The sequence below is a fragment of the Rattus rattus genome, chromosome Y (genome assembly GCF_011064425.1).
Source record: "Rattus rattus isolate New Zealand chromosome Y, Rrattus_CSIRO_v1, whole genome shotgun sequence".
NCBI classification, from domain to species: domain Eukaryota; kingdom Metazoa; phylum Chordata; class Mammalia; order Rodentia; family Muridae; genus Rattus; species Rattus rattus.
Window position 1 is genome coordinate 1953519 of NC_046173.1, and position 10058 is coordinate 1963576.

At 43.1% G+C, this 10058-nt stretch overlaps 1 pseudogene; it reads left to right on the forward strand.

Moving 5' to 3' along the window:
* The first annotated feature begins 2898 nt into the window (after positions 1 to 2898).
* Positions 2899 to 3448, forward strand: LOC116889630 (annotated as a pseudogene).
* Positions 3449 to 10058: the final 6610 nt, after the last annotated feature.

Here is a 10058-nt window from a genome sequence, read left to right on the forward strand (position 1 = left end):
CAGGATAGCTAAAACTATCCTCAACAATAAAAGGACTTCAGGGGGAATCACTATCCCTGAACTCAAGCAGTATTACAGAGCAATAGTGATAAAAACTGCATGGTATTGGTACAGAGACAGACAGATAGACCAATGGAACAGAATTGAAGACCCAGAAATGAACCCACACACCTATGGGTACTTGATTTTTTGACAAAGGAGCCAAAACTACTGTAATGGAAAAAAGATTGCATTTCCAGCAAATGGTGCTGGTTCAACTGGAAGTCATCATGAAGAATGCTGAATCGGTCCATGCTTATCACCTGCACAAAGCAGAATCCAAGTGGATCAAGGACACTCCGCATATCAAACCAGATACCTCAAAACTAATAGAGAAGAAAAGTGGGGGAAGCATCTGAACACATGGGGTACTGGAAAAAATTTCTGAACAAAACACCAATGGCTTATGCTCCTAAGATCAAGCATCACAAATGATCTCATAAAACTGCAAAGCTTCTGTAAATCAAAGGACACTGTGCTTAGGACAAAACAGCAACCAACAGATTGGGAAAAGATCTTTACCAATCCTACAACAGATAGAGGCCTTATATCCAAAATATACAAAGAACTCAAGAAGTTAGACCACAGGGAGACAAATGACCCTATTAAAAAATGGGGTTCAGAGCTAAACAGAGAATTCACAGCTGAGGAATGCCAATAGCTGAGAAACACCCAAAGAAATGTTCAACATCTTTAGTCATAAGGGAAATGCAAATCAAAACAACCCTGAGATTTCACCTCACACCAGTGAGAATGGCTAAGATCAAAAACTCAGGTGACAGCAAATGCTGGCTAGGATGCGGAGAGAGAGGAACACTCCTCCATTGTTGGTGGGATTGCAGACTGGTACAACCTTTCTAGAAATCAGCCTGGAGGTTCCTCAGAAAATTGGACATTGAACTGCCTGAGGATCCAGCTATACCTCTCTTGGGCATATACCCAAAAGATGCCCCAACATATAACAAAGACCACGTGCTCCACTATGTTCATCGCAGCCTTATTTATAATAGCCAGAACCTGGAAAGAACCCAGATGCCCTTCAACAGAGGAATGGATACAGAAAATGTGGTACATCTACACAATGGAATATTACTCAGCTATCAAAAACAATGACTTTATGAAATTCTAGGCAAATGGTTGGAATTGGAAAATATCATCCTGAGTGAGGTAACCCAATCACAGAAAAATACACATGGTATGCACTCATTGATAAGTGGATATTAGCCCAAATGCTCGAATTACCCTAGATGCACAGAACACGTGAAACTCAAGACGGATGACTAAAATGTGAATGCTTCACCCTTCTTCAAAGAACAAGAATACCCTTGGCAGGGAATAGGAGGCAGAGTTTAGAACAGAGGCAGAAGGAACACCCTTCAGAGCCTGCCCCACATGTGGCCCATGCACAGCCATCCACCATTGACAAGATGGATGAGGCAAAAGTGCAGGCCGACAGGAGCCGGATGTAGATCGCTCCTGAGAGACACAGCCAGAATACAGCAAATACAGAGGCGAATGCCAGCAGCAAACCACTGAACTGAGAATAGGACCCCCATTGAAGGAATCAAAGAAAGGACTGGAAGAGCTTGAAGGGGCTCGAGACCCCATATGAACAACAATGCCAAGCAACCAGAGCTTCCAGGGACTAAGCCACTACCTAAAGACTATACATGGACTGACCCTGGACTCTGGCCTCATAGGTAGCAATGAATATCTAGTAAGAGCACCAGTGGAAGGGGCCCTGGGTCCTAAGACTGAACCCCAGTGAACTAGACTGTCGGAGGGCGGACAATGGGGGGAGGGGTAGGGAGGGAACACCATAAGGAAGGGGAGGGGGAGGGTTAGGGATGTTTGCCGGGAACCGGAAAGGGAATAACACTGAAATGTAAATAAGAAATACTCAAATAATAAAAAAAAGAATATTTATTGTTAAAGAAGAAATATATTCTTACAGCTTCTCATAGAAGAGTGCACCCACATTTAAAAATAGGGCTATTATTTGAAAATGGATTCTACTCTAGGTTAGAGACCAGTTATTGGTAAGTGTCATGATGTACTAGTTAAGACAGGAATAAAGAGGAAGGTTTTTCCGTGAACATTATAATGCAGCGATTATGTGTACCTTCCTGATATTCTTCTCAAAACTTTACCCACATACTTGAAGAAAAGAAGTAAGATATGGGGCTATGAAAAAATGTGAGGTTTTTCATTTTCATTAAATTAAAAGTGGGGAAAGAACTATAACAGTTCTTAAAGGAAGTAAGAAACTATAAGCTCTATAATGGCCTACATTCATGGCAGGGCATACACTTCTGTATTTTGTTGTGAATGTTTCTAGTCATCCTCTTTGTCTATAGTTAAACCCTTGCAGGTTTTTCTCACAGTTCGCAGCTCAAATTGAAAAGAACCCTAATCCCTGTTAAAGGAAATGAAAAGAGGCTGACTCTTTGAGGCTTATAGTACAAAATATGAGAATGTGTTGGAGGAGAATAAACAGAGAAGGAATATATTCTCTGAGTATATAAAGACTTTGAAGTCATAGGCCTTTTAGGAAATGTAAGTGCAAAAAAAGTTTAGGAAGGTATTAATTCTAGGTTAAGTGTATTGCTACTCAAACCAGAGGAAAATATGGCTCCTTTTATGTAGTTTTTTTCCAACTGTTTATGATGTACAGTAAATATACATACAGCCTGACATCTCCAGCTAGATTGTCTACATCTTAGGAGCTGTATCTCTGATTTTCCAGCCCCTGTAACAGTCTATTGACTAATACATCAACTTGAATTTTATAAGGTTGTTCTCTTATATAAGATCATATTGTATGGTCTTTCTGGACCTGGCCAAGCAGGAGACGCCATCATGGGTGTTGACATTCGCCACAACAAGGACTGAAAGGTTCAGGGCAAGGAGCCCAAGAGCCAGGACATCTACCTGTGGCTGCTAGTCAAGCTGTACAGGTTTCTGGCCAGACTGACCAACTCCATCTTCAATCAGGTTGTGCTGAAAAGGTTATTTATGAGCCGCACTAACCGGCCACCTCTGTTCCTGTCCCGAATGATCCGGAAGATGAAGCTTTCTGGTCGGGAGAACAAAACTGCTGTGGTTGTGGGGACGATCACAGATGATGTGCGGATTCTGGAAGTGCCCAAGCTGAAGGTGTGTGCACTGAGGGTGAGGGCCCGAAGTTGGATCCTCAAGGCTGGGTGTAAGACCCTGACCTTCAACCACCTGGCCCTGGAGTCTCCCAATGGCTGAAGCAGTGCTCCTGTCTGATCCTTGGAAGGGCCGAGAGGTGTAACGACACTTTGGCAAGGCCCCAGGAACTCCACACAGCCGCACCAAACCCTATGTCCATTCCAAGGGCTGGAAGTTCGAGCGTGCCAGAGGCTGAAGGGCCAGCCTCGACTGAGGCTGCAAAAACTAACCCTGGCTCTTACTATTAATAAAAAAGCTTTGGATGTTAAAAAAAGAAAAAATCATATTTTATAAGGTTATTATGTAATGAATTATATAAGGTTAAAAAGTTTACCTTATTTGATATAAGAGCATTCTACCAGACCTCTCTTTAAATTCCAAGCAAGGTTCTTAACTCACTTCCAGAAATGGGACATTGCTGATTGATTGGACTATATTGGATTTTATTTAGAATTAATCTTGTCTGGCCATGTATGGGGATGGTGATAAGGACATTCGCCTTGGACTGTAACTTGTACAAGTAGATCAGAGGGTTTGGTTTTTTTTTTTTATCATTTATCAAACAATGTCTTTTATTGTAACAGATTATCATCAACCAAAACAAGAAAGAGCTAGGCAAACCTTGTTGACAAAAGAAAAGGAAATGCAAATAGCAGGAATGAGACCTTTCACAGATATTAAACTGAGAGTGGAGGAAAGTCAAAGAAAAACTGGGTGTTAGTAAACAACAGGTGAGCCACCTTCCCAGTTGTGGCTCATTTCTGGAATTCAGAATTTATATTCATTATTAATAACCTATTAAGTATGTTAATACTACTTCACACCTGTTCAAACTTTACAGTACCTGTAATATAGACTATTATAAAAATACTCTGATCCCTGGTAGGCTGAGATTAGTAACCTTAGCTTCACATCTCTCTTTAACCACATAGACTTCTCCACCATGAAGGACTATATTCAAATAAAGTACTTCTATATTGGAACATATTCCAGGATGTGGAATAATTGCTTCCTTTTTTGTCACCTGCTGTCATGTATTTGTCCATAGAAAAAAGAAGATTACATAGTACATCTACTTAATCCTTCCAGCTACTGAAAGTCTGCTTCTTCTATATCCACAGAAAGCCTTTTTTCTGAAGTAAATATACTCAGCTAATGACTTTTTCCCAAGAGAGGGAACTAGTGGTATCAAGAAATATGTACCACAGTCAGTAAATACAAACTTGTACAATTGCTAGTCACCTAAGGGACTAATTAAAGCCTGCCTATGGTTTTAATTCAACCAATAGATGTTCATTGAAGTTATGTACCAGTTTCTGGGTCACTTTCTAAGATCCAGGATGTAAAAGGAAAGATAAATATTAGAAATATATGTTACTCCAGGCATAAAGTAAAGTGCCTAACTGTCACGCCCACCTCGGCCGGCAAGGAAGACGCAACACGGTTGGATTCTTCTCAACAGCCTTTACTGCAGGGACACCTTGACACGATTGACACGGGGCCCAAGCAGCAAAAAGGCTAAGCCTTATATACACAACAGTATGCTAATATTCTTTCAGGGATTGGTGGGGCCACGAGTCACCCCACTCATCCCAGCTACTTGTCCTCCAGAGATTTTGTGCGGCATGAACTTCATTAGCATAGTACCGCCCCAGCCAGACTGACGTCAGGTGCAAAACCCTGCGCATGCACAGTACTGTTGTTCACCACAGGAGGGCACCGGATCACCTCATTATCATACAGCTGCCCTGACGGGACAAGCCTGTGCATGCGTGGTAAGTTATTCACATTCGGACGGGGCTGGCTGTTGGCGCCATCTTTACTTCGCCGCGCCACTCACTACACCTAACATGGCTGATGAGGGAATTAAGAAATTAATGAAGGTTTGTTTATGTTGTGTGTGATCTGGTAACAACCAGCTTACCCTTACTGCCCATCCTGGACTATTGTAAATGTTAGGGAAGTCCCAACCAATGCTGTCCATATATGCTGGTCAGTTCTCCTAGAAAAATTATCTGTTTTTCTAAGCCCCCATACTCCCAACCTCCTGGTATAAAATCTGTTAAGGGTGTCAAAGACTAGCTTTGATACCACAGCATAAACTGAGGCAGGCAGGAAGGTATGGGGTTGGTGATCATGGCCAGTGCTGATTGGACCTGGCTGGGTCAACTGGCCCGGGGTAAGTGTTGATAGCAACCAATGATTAGAGAAATCACTACTGGAATAGCAACCTGCTGGCAGGTATGATTAGAGAAATCACTCAGCAGACTTTTCTGTGAGAAAACAAACCTTGATTCATTGGGACTAGACACTCCCAGTGGCCAGGAAGAAACTCTCAATTCCTTTAACTCTTAGAGGTCAACAAGAAAAGGAAAGAGAAAATTCATACACACACACACACACACACACACACACACACACACACACACACACCGGGAGAGAGAGCGAGAGATAGAGAGAAACAGAGAGACAGAGAGAGAGAGACAGAGAGACAGAGAGAGACACAGAGAGAGAGAGACTTAGTGAATGAAGCAAAGCAGGCTACAATAACTTCACACATGCACATACATACAAATACATACACAGACTGAATGGATAAAGCAAAGCTGAAACAAACAGACTCTAAGCATTTTACACATATACACATTTAGGAAATGGAGTAGGCTTCAACAAATTATTTTTTTTCTCCCACTGAAAGGTAAAAGTTTTAAAGTTGCCCCCCTAGACACAAAGTTTAGAGCAGAAGAAAAATAAGAGGTCAGGCCCCAGAATTGTATGTTCCAAGAAGCCTCTCCTAGGACTATAAAATGGGTAATTACATTGGCCAGCTCAACAGCTTTCTCCCAGAAACTAGCTGACCATAAATCTTAGAGAACAATCTTGAGAAGCAGGAAGCAACTTCTCCTAGGAACGAGCGGACCATAAAGTTAAATAATCTGAGAAGCAGGAGACGGCTCCTCCTACGAAACAATCTTGAAAAACAGAGTTTTTCCTTGTGATTTTTCAGTTATTCTACACACTTTCCAATGACACCATCCCTGCCCCCTCGGGTTGTGGTTTCTCCCTTTAAATAGCTCTTCTCCCAGCCTCTAGGGGTCGAACCCCACTGCCCCTGCATGGGATACAAGTCTCGACCCCAGTGCACTGGTTGCTATCGATAAACCTCATGTGATTACAACAAGGATGGTCTTGTGTGAGTTCTTAAGGGGTAGAGTTATCCCAAGACTTGAGTGAGAGTCTCACCACTCCGGGGGTCTTTCACCACAACTTATATATCCCTCTTTCAATCAATATAGAATGACAATTTGATTACATTCTAGTTTTTTTCTAGTGAATGACTAATGAAAAAACAGTATGTTCCCCAATAACTTTACATGAAAAGACACTACATAGTAAAGGTAAAGAAAACAAATCTTTGAAGTTAACACACGACTTGAGGGTATCAAAACTAGTATACCTGTGCAATAAGGTCTGGTTTCAGTATGGAACACTAGATCTGTAGGACCAAACAGCCTTACATCTAGGAGGTCCCACTCACAAAAACATGGAGATGGAGAATGATGCAATAAGCAACAGGTTTAATGATCCAGTGCACTGGGGTGGACCTGTAATCGGGACAGAGGTGACCTTGAAGAACAAAAGCACACACCCTTTATACTATTTCAGGATATAGGCTTTAAGTTACTTCTCATTGATTGGTCCTATTACCTTTTGAATTCATTGTCACCTATTGTCCTTTGAATTTATTGGAGGCCCTTGGTGGGAAAATATCTTCAGCACTCAGAGGGGGTAGTGAAGGATCCTGCCCCTACAGTGGTTAGCTCATTCATGTGGATGGGGTACTGTTAAGGGTGGTTAACTCATTTCCTGGAACAGGGTCTTATCCTATATTCTACCTGGTGTTTGCCTAAGGCAGCCTTTGTCCTTAAGTTTGAATCTTACACATCTAATTGTCGGTGCCAGCACTGACACGGTACCGAGAATCAGGCGAAAGCCTGTGGGCTTAAAGAAACACACACAAACAGAGATTATTCATGTCAAGCCAGAAGAGAAAAGGCTCTCCTGTAACTTTATTGACCAACTATATACCCCAAGTACACCAGGGAGAAAATATTTGGGAAGCACAGTGGGAAACCCTGGCTGGAGACATCGTAACAAAAGACCAACTACATGGCCTGAATAAAGTAGGGAAATATCCAGGAAGACCATCCTAAATCTTAAAGACAAAGACCGAGAAAACAAAAGGCAGGAAAGATTCACCCAGGTGTGAGGTACCAGGCAAGACTGCTCCTTTGTTAGGAACAGAAGGCTTCAGCAGGGATCAGCAGGAGTCAAACCCTGCAAGAGACTCAGAAGGATTTTGTTAGGGCTGAAAGCATTCTGTGATTGTAATCTTTTTGTACTGTAAATAATCTTAACTGTGGCCATACAGTCACAAAGCGGCCAAGCCCAAATCCAATATGGCTTCCTACATCTCCCCCGTTTTTCTTTTATAAAAGACCATTAGATGGAAGTAGTGGTCTGAGAGAGATCAGACATGCTTCACAGAGTGCCCAGCTCAGCCATGGTGAGCCACTCTTGCAGTTAGGACTGCACCCCAATGGCTAGGAATGAACTTATGCTGTAACACACCGTTCTGGGCTATACGTGTGTGTTTTTGGGGGAGAAACTGGGCAGAGGATCATTTGACCGCCCGTGCATTTTAAACGGGGTGTAGCCACCTCTGTCTTAGGATCGACCTCTCTCCGAACCACAGCCTTATCTGTCATAGGATCACCTTGTCGCCCCCAAGGTTCCTGTCTTAGATTGGTCAAGGGTCAGAGGAAGTTGCCCGTCCCTGAGGACAGCTACAATGGGTCATCTTCTCATTCCTCTTACTTGAGCCCAGGGGCAAAGGGGTAGGGACAGATGGCATTAATTTAGGAGATTGTGGAAGTTGAGCCTCTCCCGGTATGTAGTGGGCACCTCATCTGGTTCATTGTCTCTCTGGTTCTCTTCAGCTGCTACAGTCATCTAATTATTTTATAGGATCTTCATACATACTGTCAGCAGTCTGGTAAATGAAAAGAGGTTAAGCCCAAGCGTTTACCTATCTTTGCTCCTTTCTGGCTGTTCTTCTTGTTCCCCTATACAACTTCTCTTAGCCATGAAACCTCCACCACATGAAGCTATGACCTTTGATCCAGCTAACAAACTGCCTACAGACCTGTTTCCAAACCTCCAAAAACCCAACCACTGTCTCGGTTTCTCCTTCTCACAAATCAACCCAAGAGCCTCCTTGCTCCACCTCTCCAGACCCCTCCCCTCTTCCTGTGACAGCTTCAGGTCACTCCAATTGCCCTCCATTGGCACCTATCTTCACCCCTCCCCATCACTTGCTCCAAGGCTACAGCCAAATTCCCAAGTCCTTCCACCCCAGGGACACCTGACCCAGCACTAGTCTTTCCTTTAAAGGAAGTTGCAGGGGTAGATGAACTTGTCAGAGTACATGGTCCTTTCTCTCTGAGTAAACTTTCTCAGATAGAAAGGAGATTGGGGGGGTTGGGGATTTGGCTCAGTGGTAGAGCGCTTACCTAGGAAGCGCAAGGTCCTGGGTTCGGTCCCCAGCCCCGGAAAAAAAGGAAAAAAAAAAAAAAAAAAAAGAAAATTGGGTTCTTATACCTCTAACTCCTCTGCCTTTATTAAAGAGGTTCAGTACATTATTCAGTCTTGTAGCCTAACTTTTCACACTGTACATGTGATCCTAATAATTTACTTCCTGACAAATGCAGGCAAGTTTGGGAACAGGCAAGAACACATGCAGATGAGACTCATCAAACAGATGCAACATATCCAATCAGACTGAAGCAGTACTTGACCAAGATGCTCCATGGATTTATAATTCCACAGGTATTTTAAACAGAGAAAGATTCATAAGCTGCCTCTTGGCTGGTCTTAGTAGGGCAGCCTTAAAACCAGTAAATTTTGAAAAACTCTGAGTTAATCCAGGACAAACAGGAAAAACCATCTCAATTTTTAGAATGCCTTACAAAGAGTCTAGTACAATACACTAATCTGGACCCTGAAAACACAGAAGGTAAACCACTTCTGATGACCTACTTCTTTTCTCAGACCTACTCCAGCATAAAAGACAAACCTAGTAAGTTGGAGATGGGGGACCCTAACTCCACAGGCAGAAGTTTTGGCACTAGCCTTCAAAGTATACCATAAGGAAGATGAGAAAACCTGCAGACAAAAATACCATATGCTGGCAAAGACTGTCCGACCAGCCCCAGCTACTACCCCAGACTCCTGGTCTTCTAAGCTCCTGCTACAAGTGTGGTCAGCGAGGTCATGAGGCAAATAAGGGCTTGCCCTAATTTCTGCAAGTCAAAGAGGCTACATACTAGGTGCCATCAAGAGGGACACTGTGCTGCCAATTGCCTTCATGTTGCAAAGAACAGGGGGACATAATGTCCAGATAACCCTCCAGTGGATCTCCAAGGCTTGGCTATGAATGACTGAGGGGCCCTAACTCTCTTGACCAGACCACTAGCAGGTGCCACGTAGCCACTGTCAATGAGGATGCTGAGGGTACCTGGAAGAGAATGGAGGACAAGAGATGCAAAGAAGGATGCCAAGACAAGAGTCAGATCAAGGCGACAATTTTATTTTTTCCTAAGGCTGAATTTATACCATAACATGGGTAACAGAGGGAGGGGGAAGTGTGAAACATTTCCACAGGCCAAGGACACAGTATTCGTGTGGTCAGCTGATGTCAACTGGATGTCAGAAAGGGCACAGGTTTGTCATGTCTATTAGTCAGAAGGATGTTGGTTTTTCAG